The sequence below is a fragment of the Cervus elaphus genome, chromosome 11 (genome assembly GCF_910594005.1).
Source record: "Cervus elaphus chromosome 11, mCerEla1.1, whole genome shotgun sequence".
Classification (NCBI taxonomy): Eukaryota; Metazoa; Chordata; class Mammalia; order Artiodactyla; family Cervidae; genus Cervus; species Cervus elaphus.
Genome location: NC_057825.1, coordinates 54,941,532 through 54,959,437, shown reverse-complemented (window position 1 = coordinate 54,959,437; position 17,906 = coordinate 54,941,532). Strand labels below are relative to the sequence as shown.

Below are 17,906 nucleotides of genomic sequence, written 5' to 3'. Positions count from 1 at the left end.
GGACCACATCTAAGGCTGGGAGCCAGGGACTATGAAGTGAAATGTGTGCATTGGGTGAGGGACACTGGGTAGATGGTAGTATTTCAAACACAAGGAAAGCCTTGGTCAAATAAGCCAGAGGACTCTTGCATAGCACACTTCCCTCTAAGAGACCACACCGGCATGTTAAAGTCTTGCAGAAATGAAGCAATAGTACTACCTCTTAACATCCCTAGGATGTTACTCTGGGAAATGCTGATAGAGGCTCTATTGTTCCCATAGCCTGTAAGAAACTTCAGCATAAAACAAAAGCTCTTGTTTGTATAATTGGAAAACTACCATGTGTCCTCTCAGAACAGCCAAAATACCTTGGAGTTGCTAATGTAATTCTAAAGTATTTTCCTTGGCAAAGGCCTATGAAAACATATGGCTTCTACAACTGCTAACATACCCCCAGTATTACAGATGAAGGAATGTCCACAGCTACATACCAGTGGGAACTCTGTCTCCAGCACAGACATCTGCTTCATTTTTAAAAGAATGTACAGCCTTAAACTGGGATGAACTGAAGAAATCTTCATAAAAAGTAACATTCAGGGACTTCCCTGGTGGTCCAGTGGCTAACACTCCATGCTCCCAATGCAGTGGGCTGGGGTTCAATCCCTGGTCAGGGAACTACTTCCCACATGCCGCAACTAAAGATCCTGAGTGCCACAATGAAGATCCCAGCACAGCCAAACAATTTTATTATTTTTTTTTTAAGGAAAATTAAAAGGATCAACCACCAGTGATCAACTTCTCAAAGATCATACCCAGAACTCCCCTGGTGGTTCAGTGGTTAAGAAGCCATCTTCCAAAGCTGTTGATGCGGGGTTGATCCCTGGTCAGGGAACTAAGCTCTCACATGCCACAGGTAACTAAGTCTGCAAGCCACAACTAGAGAGAGCCCTTGTGCTCTAGGACGGCAGTCCCCAACCTTTTTGGCCTCGGGGACCAGTTTCATGGGAGACAATTTTTCCACTCATCCTGAATGGAGTAGGATTCGTGCTCCTATGAGAATCTAATGCCACTATTGATCTGACGGGAGGCGGAGCTCAGGTGAAAATCCTAGGGATGGGGAGCAGCTATAAATGAAGCTTCACGCAATCACCTGCTGCTCACCTGCTGTGCAGTCCAGTTCCTAATGGGCCCCACATCGGTACCATGGCCCGAGGATAGGGGACCCCTGCTCTAGAGCCCACGCACTACAACTAGAGAGCCCTCATGGCTCAAATCCTGAGCCCCCACGCCACAACTAGAAAAGCCCAAATGCTGCAACTAAGACCTGACATAATCAAATAAATAAATATAAATAAATAATTAAAAAAAAAAACAAAGATCACACTTGAGCTCTTATTGTGCCTAGCACAGCCATGGCTCAGGGTCCCAAGAAGCACCTGAAACTCGTAGCAGCTCCAAAACGTTGGATGCTGGATAAATTGACTGGTGTGTTTGCCCCTCATCCATCTGCCGGCCCCCACAGCTGAGGGAATGTCTCCCCCTAATCATTTTCCTAAGGAACAGACTTAAGTATGCCCTAACAGGAGATGAAGTAAAGAAGATTTGCATGCAGTGACTCATTCAGATCGATGGCAAAGTCCGCACAGATATAACCTACCCTGCTGATTTTATGGACATCATCAGCATTGACAAGACTGGAGAGAATTTTTGTTTGATCTATGACACCAAGGGTCGCTTTGCTATTTATCATATTACACCTGAGGAGGCCAAGTATAAATTGTGCAAAAAAAGATGTCTGTGGGGACAAAAGGAATCCCTCATCTGGTAACCCAGGATGCTCGTACCATCCGTTACCCCGATCCCCTCATCAAGGTGAATGACACCATTCAGATTGACATGGATATTGGCAAGATTACTGATTTCATCAGATTTGACACTGGTAACCTGTGCATAGTGACTGGAGGTGCTAACCTGGGAAGAATTGGTGTGATTACAAACCGGGAGAGACATCCAGGCTCTTTTGATGTAGTTCATATGAAAGATGAGAAGGGCAACAGCTTTGCCACACGGCTCTCGAACATTTTCGTTATTGGCAGAGGCAACAAACCGTGGATCGCTCTTCCCTGTGGAAAGGGTATTCACCTTACCATTGCTGAGGAGAGAGACAAGAGACTGACAGCGAAACAGAGCAGTGGATAAAATGATCTCTACGTGATGTGTCTGGAAAAGTCTTTGTACTTAATTAAAGATAATACCAAATGGTTAATAAAAACAAAAAGATCACACCTGAAAGTTCTCAAAAGTGAATGATAAATTTCTCTTGTCAGCCTAACAATGTTCAGGAGGAAGCCAGATTTTTGCTGTTTATTATATATGATGTGTTAAAATGAGGGAAGTGTAATTATACAAATAACCATATAGTACAGATTTTGTGTACAAGGCACTGTGCTGGGGCAACAGTGATCAAAAGGGAAATATGACAGCCAGGATTGCTAAGAATATGGGTTCTAGAAAACCAGCAATCCAAAACACAAGTTCATACAAGGAATGGTACAATACAGAGACTAAATTTCATAGGGGCTAGGGAGACCTAAAAAGCCGAGGCCACCAAAGTTGATAACGAGGTTACATTAACAAAGTCCTTACTACGTACTCAGTATCGTTCTACATGCTCCTGAAAAACTTTTATTTAATCTCTGCAACCATGAGGTAGGTCCTAGGAATATATAAAAATATGGCCTCGGCCTCGGCATTCAGTGTAAATCTGTTGTTCAGTTTCAGCTCCAGTCTTCAGAAGACCTGTACTTCTGCCTGATGGATGAGCATGTGGTCACAGAGGTGACCAATATATCTAATTAGTGTCACAATGTGAGAAACAGAGAAATGAAGCATGTTTGGATTTGCTGTCATTATCTGAACAAACCCTTTCAAAAACAGGGAAGCATTCCACATGCAATCTGAGTGGAAATCTCCTTGTGAGCTTTATCCAGTGAAATACTAACAGTTGGCAGAAATAGATAAGCATATATTTTATGGAAAGAATATAAGCATGAAAGAAAACAATTCTAATGTACAACTACAATTACTAAATAGGAGGATTAATTAACAACATTATTAACAGGGCATTAAAAATGGAGAACATTAGGACTTTCCTGGTGGTCCAGTGGTAAAGAATCCACCTTCCAATACAGAGGATGTAGGTTCGATCCCTGCAGAGGGGAACTAAGATCCAACATGATAAGGTGCAACTAAACCTGCAAGCCAACACTAGAGTGCCTGCCTGCCACAGCCACTGAGCAGGCGTCACAACTACAGACTCCGTGTGCCGCATGGGAAGATCCTGCATGATGCAACGAGGAAGACCCCGCATGCCACGACTAAGACTCCACGTAGCCAAATAAATAAATAAAAATAGGGAACATTACATACTTTTAGAACAAAAGAAGTGATTGTGTGTTTTAAAATCACAGCTATTACGTTCTACTTTCAAATTCTACGGATTAGTTAATGCACTCATAACATTAAACAGAACACCCTTTGGGAGTTTTATATATGTACCCTTAGCATTCAGACTATGGTCTCTAAATAACACCTTTCACTGAAAGGAAGCAGAGAGCCTAGAAATATCTGGCCCCAGGTCTACGGCAGGAAATCCACAAGATGAACCTGGAACACCATACCAGTAATCCCGGAAGCATCAAAGACCGCTAAGATTGTATACACAAAAACTCAGGAACCAACTTGAAAAGGCTCCCGCTGGCTAAAGATGTGGCAATTTGAGTTTTAATAAAGATAATAATTGTAAATCAGTTGAACTATACCAAATAGGTTTACATCCATGAATCTGTAACAATATTTAAAAAAAAAAAAAACTTCAGTGATCACCTTTGCAGGATAATAGGACAACTGAAAACTGGAGAAAGGATCAAACATTTAAATTGTTTTTTCCATATAATCTAGAGCAGGGGTCAGCAAACTGTCTCTGTCAAGGGCCAGATCTTTTCAGCAATGTGAGCCACTTATGGGGCTTCCCAAGTGGTGCAGTGGTAAAGAATGTGCCTGACAAGCAGGATCAAACTTGTGCCTGACAAGTTTGATCCTTGGGTCAGGAAGATCCTCTGGAGAAGGAAATGGCAATTCACTTCAGTATTCTCACCTGGAAAATCCCATGGACAGAGGAGTCTGGCAGGCTACAGTCTATAGGGTCACAAGGACCCGAATACCGACTTGGCGACTGAGTGAGCATACATGCACACATGGGCCACTTATGGCCCCAACGGCAACTGCTCAACCCAGCCGTTGCTGTGCAAAAGCAGCCATAGACAATATGCAAATGAATGCGCATGGCTGTTTCAATGAAACTTTAATTACAAAAATAAACATTGGGTTGGATTTAGCCTGTGGACCTTAGTTTGCAGATCTCTGATCTAAGGTAACTTAGTAATTGATGAAAGGTAGTTTCTCTTTTTGAAAATGTTACAGCTGATAGATGGAGAAGCAATGATACAGACAGACTATGGCCAGTTTGAAACTGCTCACAGGTGATGTGGGTGATGATTATCAGCGGTTGCTAATACCACAAAGAGACAGGCAGACCTTCAGTGCCTCTCCGTGAAAGGCCATTTATGAAAGAGTCATGCAAAAATAAAGTAAGAAGTAAAAGAAAATCTATGAAAGTCAATTTACAGAACCCAAAAAGTTAAAAAATAAAAAAAATTTTAAAAGGAGAGAGAGAACCTTGGAGCCTGATCAAGAATCTAAATCTAGCTAACTATTTTCAAGAAATACAGGAGGCAGAAAAACAGGTTTAAAGACCCCTGGGGTTGCATTTGAGAAAATCTAGACAGACTATGAGAAACTCCAGTCATCAGATAAGAACCTAAAAATCCCAATTAGGAACTTCTTTACATTCTATGAAGAATGAAGTACAAAATGTCAGCTCTGCTACCTCAATATTTCACAAGATCTCAAAATCATGAGTCGTTAAGTTCTTGGTAAATCACTGATTTATCATTGATGTTGGCATAATAAAGATCATAAAAACTATGAAGAACAAACTATTATTTTTTAAAAAGGACCAAAGTCATCTTGTTCCTTCATCTTAGTATTCGCAAATATGATAAACAATTCAACAACTTACAGAGCTGAGAAATTGTTCCTGAGTTAAAATAACAAACGTTAAAAATCCAACCACCATACAATTTTCATCAAAAATACAAAAATAAATAAATAAAACAAAAAATTTGGCCACTACCCCAGTGATAACTGTTTCTGGTAAGAAACATCAGTGGATACTAAAACCAGTAGTTGAAAGTGATGAACAATGCTATACTTACATAGTCCCAAAGAATCTCCTCATAAGATACTCATAATCACAAACAGTAAAAATAGTAACTTTCACATTGTAAAGAAACTATCATCCAATTAAAAATAAATTTAAAACACACATATACACATACAAAGAAGAAACATTAAAAAACAGTAACTTTCTTGGATAAATCTTGTTCAGTTCAATTCAGTCCAGTCGCTCAGTCGTGTTTGACTCTTTGGGACCCCATGAATTTTAACCAAATGATCAAAATTAACCACCACCTATGAATGGGAAAAACAGATGGTACCTCTTAGGAGAAGCATTGAGAAGGACATCAATTTTGCAGTATTCTTGCCCAAAATCTACTTGAAGAAACATTAGGGGAAAAAAAAAAGTTCAAGGTCCTACAAAATAAATGGCTTGTATTCTTAAAAAGTCAATACAAGACACAGTTCAAAAATCTGTCCTAGAGCTTTCCCTGGTGGCTTAGTGGTAAGGAATTTGCCTGCCAGTGCAAGAGACAGGGGTCTGGGAGGATCCCACGTGCTGTGGAATGACTAAGCCTGTACACCACAACTACAGAGCCTGTGCTTTAGAGCCCCAGAGCTACTGAAGCCCACATGTCCTAGAGCCCGTGTTCTGCAACAAGGGAAGCCACCACAATGAGATGCCCAAGCACCACAACCAAGAGCAACGCCCCCCAATCGCTGCAACCGGAGAAAAGCCTGTGCAGTAACAAAGACCCAGCATGGCCATAAATAAATAAAACTATTTTTTTTTAAACTTTTCTAGTCTGAGGGAGACTAAAAATAAAATTATTAAAAAAAAAAAAACTATTTTAGACTGAGGGAGACTAAAAATATCTGACAACTAAGTATAGCACATGGTCTTAGGCCCCTTCTGGACACCTCCCATCCCCACCAAAAATTTTTAACATTTTCTTTTATGACAAAAGCCATTAGGAAGACAATCAGCCAACAACTGAATAAGGTCTGTAGTTGAGACAGCAGGGCTGTCTTGATGTTAATTTCCTGATTTGGATAATTATATCATGGTAAATGTCCTTGGTTTTAGGACAAACACACAAAGCTATCTAGTGGGTCACTTCCTCTCAAATGATTCAGAAAAAAAGTTATAGAAAGAAAGATTTTTAAAATGTAATAAATGTTAACATTTGGAGAAATCTGGAGGAAAGTATATAGAAATTCTCTGTATGAGTCTGCATCCTTTCCTATGCCTAAAATTATTCCAAAATAAAAAGTTAAAACTTGTGTGTGTGTATGAATTAATTGTATGAACATCATCCTATTGATAGATGATCTCACACAAACCACTAATCTGTTTTGTTGCTTTTTTGATACAGATCACTTTTAAAGTCTTGACTTAATTTGTTACAATATTGTTTCTATTTTACTTTTTGGGTTTTGGGCCACAAGGCATAGCTCCCCAACCAGGAACTGAACCACACCCCCTACACTGAAATCAGGGGAAGCTTTAACTTCAGATTTCAAAAGAAGTCCCCAAACCCATAATCCTTTGAAAGTCATATATAAGTCTTTTCAAAGGGAACTGATAACCATGTAAACTTCAAAACCACGCACCAAGTACTGAAGTTGATGTACTAACTAATTGTTTAAGCATTTCTGGTTCTCCCCTGATGATACCATTCCATCGTTTCCTAAAATGTATTTTAAAATACTGCAAGAAAGTATCCATGTATTAAAATATTAGTTAAAATTTTTGGTCACTAAACATATTAATAAAATTGTAATAATACTGACATTTCTTCTTATATCCCAGAGACTCATTCTATGATGTTGCTATTTAATTTAAGCCTTGAACAAATCCTGGTTTTAAAACGTAGTCCATTCAGCCAAAATGTTAATTCAGTGACTCTCAAATACTACCACTATCCCTATTTTGCCTAAGAGGGCCCTGGGGCACAGGGGCACAGAGCCAGACCATGGCTGGGCTAGGGTCCAAGGTCTGACTGCAGCCAAGCCCCAGTCGCAGACCCCTTAGCCACAGACACCGCCGGTCACTGGAGGATGCTTTTCTACCCTTCAGTCCTTGGGCTTCTCTCCACTGGTCCTCTCTCTTTTCAGTGCAAAGTGAAAGGAACACTTATTAAGGGACTCTGGCTAACTCTAGGCTCTCTTACCCTCTCCACTCCTTCCTGTATTAACTCTGCTTAGGAGGGCCTGGGAACACATGGGTGAAGATCTCTTTCCCACTTCAAAGCTTCAGACCAATGTCTCTCCCCCTGACAAGCATTTTATTAACAGAAACGTTTGTGCTGTAAGTTAAATATGATGTGTTTTCATCTCACATATCCCTAAGACTCCCACTATACCTCTCCTTTATGCAACCTACCTAGAAATGTTTAGATAGATGATATGATTAATAAGTAATGGCTGTATCTAATTTGCATACAAATACTCACACATGTACAAGCAAGGGGGGCTGGTCAGGAGTGGCAGTAGGCAGTAGACCGAGTCACCAGATGTACTGACCAATACTGCATATTGCAGTATCTAAGGACCCAAGTTTACCTCCTCAAGATGTCAAAGCAAAACGCAAGGGAAACTGAAGGGGGAAAAAAACAGATCACGTGGAGCTGCACAGCAAAGACAAGCAAAGAAAGATTAAGATTGCAATGAATACTGTCTCTGAAACTATAAAGACACCCACCATTAAGCCTCTGTCTCTACCCCAGGCAGAAGCAGTGATTACAGTTCCTCCTCTTAAAGGGCTGGGGATGCCACTGAAAAGAATGAATGTAGAGACGTTGCTTATTACTCATTTTTTCACTTGTGCGCCATTTCTTTGTATCTTGCTCCAAATGGCACTTTTACATTAATTTGGCCTGTCCACTTCCAGGAGAGGGGAAATGGCAGCACTGTCCCTGGAATGATGGCTTCACAACTTTCAGGATAGGTGACTCTGGGCTCTTCCACTTACTCAGTCTCAGCATCCTTGTGGATAAAACAGAGATTGTACCATCAGACGTGGTACCAGTTGTAAATGGTATAACAGAGCACCCTGCAACACTACAGGTGCCTACAGGCTGCTTTTTAAAAATATTGAGGTTTAAATATTCATGCAGTCAACATTCAACACATGTCTATGAATCATTCATCATGGGTCAGGTGTTCGAGTTTAACAAAGAAATATTTCGAGGTGCATTTCCTCCATAGCATTGCTTTCTGCCAGAGTTGCTGTGGATCTCCCTGCGGGGGGGGGGGGGGGGGGTGGGGGGGAGGGTAGAACTCCAGGGGATACAGCTGAGCTCCCATCCTGTTTTCATCGCTCATAACCTCATAACCGTCTGATCTTGGGCAAGCACCCCATCTCACTAAGCTTGTGCTGCTTATCACCGGGAGAGCTGGATGGTCCTTCCCGGCTCAGAGGGCTGCAGGATACCCAAGCAGAGTCCTTGCACAAGAATCTCAGAGAGGAACACCCAGTGCACTCCTAGAAGGTATGCGCTGTAAATCCATCTGATTCTAGTGACTCTGGTATACCCTTTTTGGAATTTACAGAGAAGAGTATAGTCCCAAACATCAGAAATCACTACTGCCAACAAATCTGGATTCATAAATTGATCAGCTTTTCTTTTCCCCTTTCTCTCCCTTGTTGGTTATTTATTTTAAATACAGCAGTGTGAAATTGAACTTTTCATACCGCAGTTCCTATTTCTTTTTTCTTCCTTATCATTAGATCCATCTATTTCTTAATCACAGTTACTATCTCATATTTACATCTCTGCTCTTCCACACAACATACTTTCTATAGACATTCCTACAAATAACGGCCCTGTTTACTTTACAAAGTATGTAAGACAATTACCTCACTAAGATTAGTGCCTTGTAATATGCAAATTCCCAGGAGGGCTTAGCTAGGACTTCCGGAGCCTCCCCAACTTCTATTAACCATACTTCTGCAGTTAGCACTCAGTCATGTCCGACTCTTTGCAACCCATGGAAGCCCCTTATAATTCTTTCCGCCATGCTACTGTTTTCAGAAAGAGACCACCTAGAAGGTAAATTTGGGAAGTGAATGAAAATGTATCAGATTACCTGATTCCTAATTTTAAACCATCTTACACACACGCGTGCACACACACACACACACAGAAAAGGGATGGTGATGGGGACTAACACATTGTCTGCAAATCTCTGTGTAAATATTTAGCATTTACTTCTTTCACAGTCAATTTACTCCAAGAATTACAAGTGATTGGGGGGGATTTTTAATTTCTAAAGAACTTGTTTAAAAGCAACCAATTTATAAAATATTTTACAAAATGCACAATAAGAAAATAATATTTGCATACTTGGTTCACCAGAGCTCGGTTTGTTAACCAAACTATGTTGTAATCCAAATCGCAGGGGTAGGAGCCAGCCTGCTCCTCCCGCCTCGTTCCTTGCAAGACACACTTGTGTATTCTTCCAAGCCTCACTGATTTCAACCAGGAAAGACAGTCCCTCAACCCTGTTTAGAAAAGTTCATGTCTATGTTAGCAGATAACCACTGTTTTCTCTGAAGGCAACAAGCTAGTGAAGCTCCTGGGGTTGCCCTCTAAAGGTTGCTTAACACCTGTGGAGCATAGACAGTATACTAGAGGAAGAATTTGAACCACAGCTGCTCACTCACTTATACAACTATTTATTTGGGAAGCTACCTTCTCAGGTCCAAGTTGGAACAAACCTACCCGCCCTTCACTCAAACTGATAACTCACAGATTCCTGAACAGAAAGACAAAGGTCACCTGCCCTTCTTCCAAGAGGAGGAGGAGCTAGAGGCATCAGGCATGCGTAGAGAGTCACAAGGGTGGAATGGGAAGACCCAGACTTTGCACTCACAACGAATTTCAAATCTTTGTGCTGTTAATGACCAGTTGTGTGACCTTAGAGAGACACTTGACGTCTACAAGTCTGTCTGCCCAGCAGCAAAATGGGAATAGCAAGTATTTATTTCTTAGCAGGTCAGAAGCAGTGACAAGTGTTCAAGTTTTAGGAACCATTGCCAAGTTCTTTCCTGGTGGGTGGGCTGTCAACAGCCTTCAAGAACAGCAACTAAGAACACCCACTTCACCACACATTTGCCATTTAACGGTCTTAGTAAGACAAAACCTTTGTTAACCTGATGGCCAAAAAATGGTGGTTGTTTTTAACTATTCACATATTTAGTAGACATTCAACGTTTCTTCGTCTCTGAATTTTTTGTTTACACTTATTTTATACTTATTTTCTTCAACTGGGATGAAAACTTAGAGCTTTGTTCCTCCTTTTGAATGAAACACGGGGTTGACCAAAAAGTTTGTTTGGCTTTTTCTGTACAATATTACGGAAAAACCCAAACGGCTTTTTTGGACAACCCAACAGATTTCTAAGGGGCTTCCCTGGAAGCTCAGTTGGTAAAGAATCCACCTGCAATGCAGGAGACACCAGTTCGATCCCTGGATTGGGAAGATCCCCTGGAGAAGGGACCAGCTACCCGTTTCAGTATTCTGGCCTGGAGAATTCCATGGACTGTATAATCCATGGGGCTGCAAAGAGTCGGAGCAACTTTCACTTCCAATAGATTTCTAAACTGCTGGCATGGTTTGAAAGTGTGCCTGTGACTTCATTTCCTGTCCTGAGGACTCCAGGTGACTGGGTCTCATCCCTTACTACTTCCACAAAAACTCATGAAAAGAGCCATGTTCAGGGAAACATTTTTATGATTTAATTTTCAAATTTTGAAGTGTATTTCTAAACTAAAAGGTCATTTTTCCCCTGAAAATCTGTAGGCTATACAAGGAGATTCAACCAGTCCATCCTAAAGGAAATCAACCCAGAATATTCATTGCAAGGACTGATGCTGAAGCTGAAGCTCCAATACTTTGGCCACCTGATGCGAAGAACTGACTCATTGGAAAAGACACTGATGCTGGGAAAGATTGAAGGCAGAAGAAGGTGATCACAGAGGATGAGACGGTTGGATGGCATCACTGACTCAATGGACATGAGTCTGAGCAAACTCAGGGAGACAGTAGAGGACAGGAAAGTCTGGTGTACTGTAGTCCATAGGGTCACAAGAACTCTTAGTGACTGAGTGACTTAGTGACTGAACAATACACATAATGAAAAGAAAAGAATTAGGATTCTGAACCTAAAGCCTTTAGAACCTTAAAGGTGTCTGAAAAATTGAGGGAAAACTCGGAGCATGTCAGAAAGAAGTTGCCCGGTACCCCAGAGACATTCCCTGGGCAGCACACACAGTATAGAGGAAAAGGCAAGCCCCCCTTACCTCCCCCATGTTCCCTCATTCCCAAATGCCAAGGTTTTGGAAACTGCAATTATTTCATTGCTCCCTTAATCCAATCCAGTTTAGGAGAAGACAATAAAACATAGAACATATAAAAACCGCCTCTAAAAATACATTATTAGATTAGCCAACATGGGGCAATTTTCTACCAGCTTTTATGTGGTCAGTCCTTTCCCATCCCTAATTACTTATCACGTCCCAACATCTGGCCCTGACTGCAAATGAGTTGGGTTTTGGTCCCCCACCTCTATCCCCCATCAAAGTCAGCCAGCTCCAGACAATAAAAAGAGGAAAAATTTCCCAAGTGTGTGTCATATCTTTCAATCAATGCACAAACATTTCATTATTAACATGTAGCTAAAAGGTTCCCAACAAGTTTGGCTTTATAACTGGGTACAGAGAAAGGGCCTGTAGTTTGCTCACTGCCAACAAAAACCCCAGCCAACCTACCCTTGGTTTTTCTGAGAATCTCAAAGCCATCTAGCCAACCAATGCACTCCGCTCTCAATTTCTGCAACTCCACCTCTGCATTTTTCTACATCCTCTTCAATTCTTGGGCTCGCCTGCAAAGTCAGGAGGACAACACCTACTGTTTGGTAGATGGAGCTGCACAGTATCCTCCATCTATAAGGGAAGAAGACTGCCTTCTTCTCAAAGTTCTCAGTCTCATCTTTTCCTCCCTCTGTCTCCCATTCACCCTCCACCCTACCCTGTACAAACAAGCTCCCTCTCCAGCATCCTGCAAGGAATCTCCACAGCCTGCAGCTCTTCCCCTCCATCTGCCACAGCACATCTGTCCAGGGTCTGGTTTTCCAACACCTTCCAGGTTATGGTAGACCGGAAGTGAAGTGTATAGGATACAAGGCTGCTCGTGTGTATGTGTGTGTGTGTGTGTGTGTGTGTGTGTGTGTGTGTGTGTGTGTGTGTGTGTGTGTGTGTGTGTGTGTGTGTGTGTGTGTGTGTGTGTGTGTGTGTGTGTGTTCCGACCACCTTCCAGGTTATGGTAGACCGGAAGTGAAGTGTATAGGATACAAGGCTGCTCGTGTGTGTGTGTGTGTGTGTGTGTGTAGAGTCTGGTGAGGTTATGGTAGACCGGAAGTGAAGTGTATAGGATACAAGGCTGCTCGTGTGTATATGTATATGTATGTGTGTGTGTGTGTGTGTGTGTGTGTGTGTGTGTGTGTGTGTGTGTGTGTGTGTGTGTGTGTGTGTAGAGTCTGGTGAGGTTATGGTAGACCGGAAGTGAAGTGTATAGGATACAAGGCTGCTCGTGTGTATATGTATGTGTGTGTGTGTGTGTGTGTGTGTGTGTGTGTGTGTGTGGAGTCTGGTGAGGTTATGGTAGACCGGAAGTGAAGTGTATAGGATACAAGGCTGCTCGTGTGTGTGTGTGTGTGTGTGTGTGTGTGTGTGTGTGTAGAGTCTGGTGAGGTTATGGTAGACCGGAAGTGAAGTGTATAGGATACAAGGCTGCTCGTGTGTGTGTGTGTGTGTGTGTGTGTGTATAGAGTCTGGTGTGGGTTCTGGCTGAGGAATGAGCGACGGGCCACACTGCAGGACCAGTCAAGGAAGTGAAGTGTATAGGATACAAGGCTGCTCGTGTGTGTGTGTGTGTGTGTGTGTGTGTGTGTGTGTGTGTGTGTGTGTGTGTGTGTGTGTGTGAAGTGTATAGGATACAAGGCTGCTCGTGTGTGTGTGTCTGTGTGTGTGTGTGTGTGTGTGTGTGTGTGTGTAGAGTCTGGTGTGGGTTCTGGCTGAGGAGTGTGTGTGTGTGTGTGTGTAGAGTCTGGTGTGGGTTCTGGCTGAGGAGTGTGTGTGTGTGTGTGTGTGTGTGTGTGTGTGTGTCTGGCTGAGGAGTGTGTGTGTGTGTGTGTGTGTGTGTGTGTGTGTGTGTGTGTGTGTGTGTGTGTAGAGTCTGGTGTGGGTTCTGGCTGAGGAATGAGCGACGGGCCACACTGCAGGACCAGTCCTGGAGATAGCACCTGAACGCCTGACTGAGAAGCCTGAAGCTAGTATCTATCCCTGACTACCTACCTTTTTTTTTTTTAACTTCTCTCCTTTTGGCTGCGCTGGGTCTTCCTTGCTGCACTTGGGCTTTCTCTGGTTTCACCAAGCGGGGGCTACTCTCCAGTTGTGGTGCACAGGCTTCTCACTGAAGTGGCCTCTCTTGCTATGGAGCACAGGCTCTAGGTGTATGGGCTTCAGTAGCTGTGGCATATGGGCTTAGTTGTTCCTTGGTATGTGGAATCTCTCCTGGACTAGGGATCGAACCCATGTCCCTTGCATTGGCAGGCGGATTCTTAGCCACTGGACCCTGGAAGTCCCCTACCTACCTTTCTCATCACCACACACCTGAATGCTGCTCTCTGTGGGCACCAGTTACTTCCCGATTAGTGACTTCCTAGAGCTCCTTTTGACTTCTCAGTCCTCTTATTGCCTCTCTCTGTGGCATCTGACCCTGAGGACACCCCCCTCCCCTCTCTCTTCCCTCCAGCTTCTGTGCCATCACCATACCTAAGGTCTCCTCCCTCCTTAGCAAGTGTTCCTTTCCATCCTCCCTCAGTGATTTCTCTGCTCTGATATTCCCCCTCCTTTCTTCTCCCACTCCTTGCATCATCCTATTGCTTCAGTTTCAACTATTCCCTTAATATCCTCTCAAACTCAAGGTGCCACCAATGAGACTCAGCAGTTCCTCCAAGTGAGAGCCTCTGATAAACTTGTGTGGGCTTTCATTACTCAAACAGTTCACGATAAGCATCCGTCCAGCACTGGGGAGGCAAAGATGGCAGAGCACGGCCCCATCTGCTCCAAGTCACCCCTCAGGTCATCCAGGCTGACATTAGCAGTTACCTGTGACATCAGCCACCCCCTCCCTCCCTCCCTCCCTTTCTCCCTTCTTCCCTCCCTCCTTTCCATCCTTCCATCTACCATCTCTCCAAACACAAATTCAAGCAACCATGCCAGTCTCCCACATCCTACTCTTCCTTCCCATTCAAATATTCTAAGCCCCTTTCACCTCACCCCTGGACTCCCCTGAGTGTCCCAAGCATTCTAGCTCCTCCCAGGTCCTCTCTCCACAATCACTATTATCCTTCTAAGCACAAGTACAAGTCACATTGCCTCCCAGCAGAACTTTGGATGGTTCTCTGCTGCCTCTTAAATAAGACCAGATTCCTTCACTGGCTTTCAAGGTCTGGCCCTTTATCTTTCCAGACCAATGGAAGAACTTTCATTGCCCAAACGGCCCTGACCTTTCCCTTCCTCCATGCCTATGCTCTCCCTCTGCTGCCTTCTACCTCAAGACATGGGTGCAGAACTTCCACTTTTCATTCTAACCACCTTACTACTTTTAAGTTTTTTATTGTCAACAAGAATTACTTTGTTACAATATTGCTTGTTTTATCTTTTGGGGGTTTTTGGCCAGGAGGCATACGGGATCTTAGCTTCCTAACCAGGGATCAAACCCATGACCTCTGCACTGGAAGGTGAAGTCTTAACCACTGGATTACCAGGGAAGTCCCTCAACAAGAAGTACTTTGAACTAAAGAATGGTGAGTGACAGGGACCAATTTAAAACAGTTTCCTTTACCTGCTTTCCTTGACCATGCCAGCCCCAAACAATTTTTCTACTCTTTATTCTTCAAATTTTCCTCTGAACTAGCTTGACTCTTAACAAGAGCCTTCCTAATGGTCTGTACTAACATTACTTCTTCCTAACTCACTTTTTAAGTCCTTCAGGGCAAAGTTGGTTCTAATTCATCCTAACTCTCACAGCCCCTTAGTCATTGGCCATGATAAGTCCTCAATAAACATCAGATGAAGTCAAGGAGTTACGACCTTATCTTAAGGATGCCAATCTGAATTTCCTCAGCTTAGCCAGTAAAAAAGGACTCTAACTTGGAATATAAGTAGGATCTTTGCATAATGCATTTTCCAGTGAGATAATCATTTAAATTCCTTTTTTATGCCACAATTTTTGGGGTAACTCTGCACATCACTGTAAAGCCTGGGACACTCTGCGTTGTAGGTTAGATGTGTGTGTATACAGGCACTAACCTACTTTCTCCTCAAGATTCCCTAGAAGTGAGATCAATGAAGAATGAAACCAACCCAAAACTTTCCAAAACTATAACAGAGCAAGCAGGTATTCCCTGCCGGATCCACCCACTCAAAGAAAAGGGACTCTGCAGAGTCTGTCACTAACTGTCACCCCAGCAACCTAAGTGCCAAAACTTCAGCAACGCAGACAGGGTACTCGTAAATGCTCAATCCATGTGAAAAGACCTCATTAAACCCTGAGTTATATTTAGAAAAAAATGGAACAGAAGTTATATTTAGATGAAATGGCTTAAAAGAACTTTCCCAAAAGCAGCATGTTTATACTGATCTTTTACACTGATCTTCCAAAAGAAAAAGTTTGACTGGGCTTTTACATACAACTCCAAAAAAACCCCAGAAAACTTCTCTAATACATACACAAAGATTTCTGCTTGGGTTCCTCTGTATCAGATATCAGCAAGACTGCCCATGGGATGCAATGGGATGCCAAGGACTTAAAAAATGGGCCCACGTTTAGAAGACAGAGGAACTGCATACAGAAATTTGAGTTGTGATGGCCTGAGAAATGTATGAATGAATAACTTGGAGCTTGAGCAGCACAACAGTAATTCTAAAATTTATAAATAGGAGCCCAAACTATCGATTTCCTCAGTGACTCTACCTGCAACCGTTCTTTTCCAAAATGTCATTAGCACTCACACTACAGTCACACTCAAAACTCCTATCACTTTGTAGCTCGCTCGCTGAACCACACTCCGCGTTTTCTCTTTGGTTCTGACTCGTCAGGCTATTTTTGACATCTGCTTTCTTCTGCGTTGACTTACATTTTCCTAACAAAATTCTAGTCAACAGCACTGAGGTGGTTTAGTAAACTGGTGAAGTCTTTTCATGAATGAATGTATAATTTTGGGTGACTCTTGGAAGGAGTGAAAGGTGGTTTGCGGCAGTTAGTCCTCTCTTCACAGGCCACAGGGTCCCCCCGGGCTCTAGAGGAGAATGAATCACGGTTCAGAGGCTTGGCACACGCCCCAGGTTAAGGGGACCTCTTCTCTAAAGAGGCTCAGGAAGAGGCCACTTCCCAGCCAAGCCAGATTGGAGGGCAAAGGACACAACGCGTGGGGAGGAAACAGCCAGACTGGAGGACTGGCTGGCCCCCAGTTGTCCCAGAAGGAATTTTGCCAGTGGGCGAGGGTGCTGCAGCCCTGTTGTTCGCTATTCCTAGGGTCAATTAATACTCTGAAAACACTCCAGCCAAATCTCATTTTTGCCTCTGGTTTGATATTTCCAAGCAGAAGAGAACTGAGGTTGCCTGGTTTTATACCACTTATAGACCTCAGAGCAGCCAGTCCAGGCTTGTGAAACTTGGAGGTGAAACCAAAAAAGACCAAGGCTGCTAAACCAGAGAACAGGTCATACATTCCAGGCACCACTCCCCTCACCCTTCAGCCACCTTCCTCCCTCTTCTTTCCTCCCAATATCCACGTAAAACATTTTACCAGGCAGGGATCCCCACAAAGGGCCACTTTGTCTGCACCTATAGTTTACCTTCAGTGAGAATCACATTAATTTCACTAATATAATCATTTAGCAGAAAAGCATCATCTCAATCTGAGAGTTCAGACAATCAAGTGCTTAACTAACAGTCACTGATGCCCAAACACAGGATCAAATTAGCAGGTTCTACTGAGCTGATATAAATGCAGGAAACATCAATGAACTCCGTAACCAGGCAGGTCAAAACCCAATGACAGACACATAAGTGGCACAGAATCCATGGAGGCACTGAACTTACTTCTGCAAGGGCAATTCACCGGGGAGGCAAGATAGAAACAAAAGAGTGAGATGAGACATACCAAGTCTCCTATGAAGGGTAACAGGGAGAGGGTGAGTGTTCTTGGAGGCTGAAAAAGCAGGATGGCAACATGGGCTCAGGCAAGGAACAGCTGAAGGGATGAGCAGGAAAAAGTCAAAAGCATGCAGAGGGGAAAGCTCAGCTTCCACCAAGGAGGACTCCAAAAGTCCCATGCAGGTCTGGATATAGTAATCAGGAAGCCCCAGGCCCAAAAAGAAGCAGCCTTTCGGAGCTCTTAGTAAAAGAAGATGTAAAATGGTAAAAAGAAAGAAGGGTGGTAAAAGATGGTAGCAGGAAGGAGGGGACTGACACAAACAAAATCTGTCCCATTTCAGGGCTCTTGAGGGGGAGGGGACGAACAGCATAGGAAGACAGGGAGCTGTCACCATTCTG

At 43.0% G+C, this 17,906-nt stretch overlaps 1 protein-coding gene and 1 pseudogene across 3 annotated transcripts in view; one reads left to right on the top strand and one right to left on the bottom strand.

Moving 5' to 3' along the window:
- The window catches only part of TCF7L1 (transcription factor 7 like 1), a 187,583-nt gene that overhangs the window by 166,844 nt on the left and 2,833 nt on the right, over window positions 1-17,906 (bottom strand). The gene's annotated exons all lie outside the window — the stretch shown is intronic.
- On the top strand, window positions 1,361-2,240 carry LOC122703481 (annotated as a pseudogene). Its single transcript, XR_006343502.1, has one exon. The product of XR_006343502.1 is annotated as a 40S ribosomal protein S4, X isoform-like (transcript).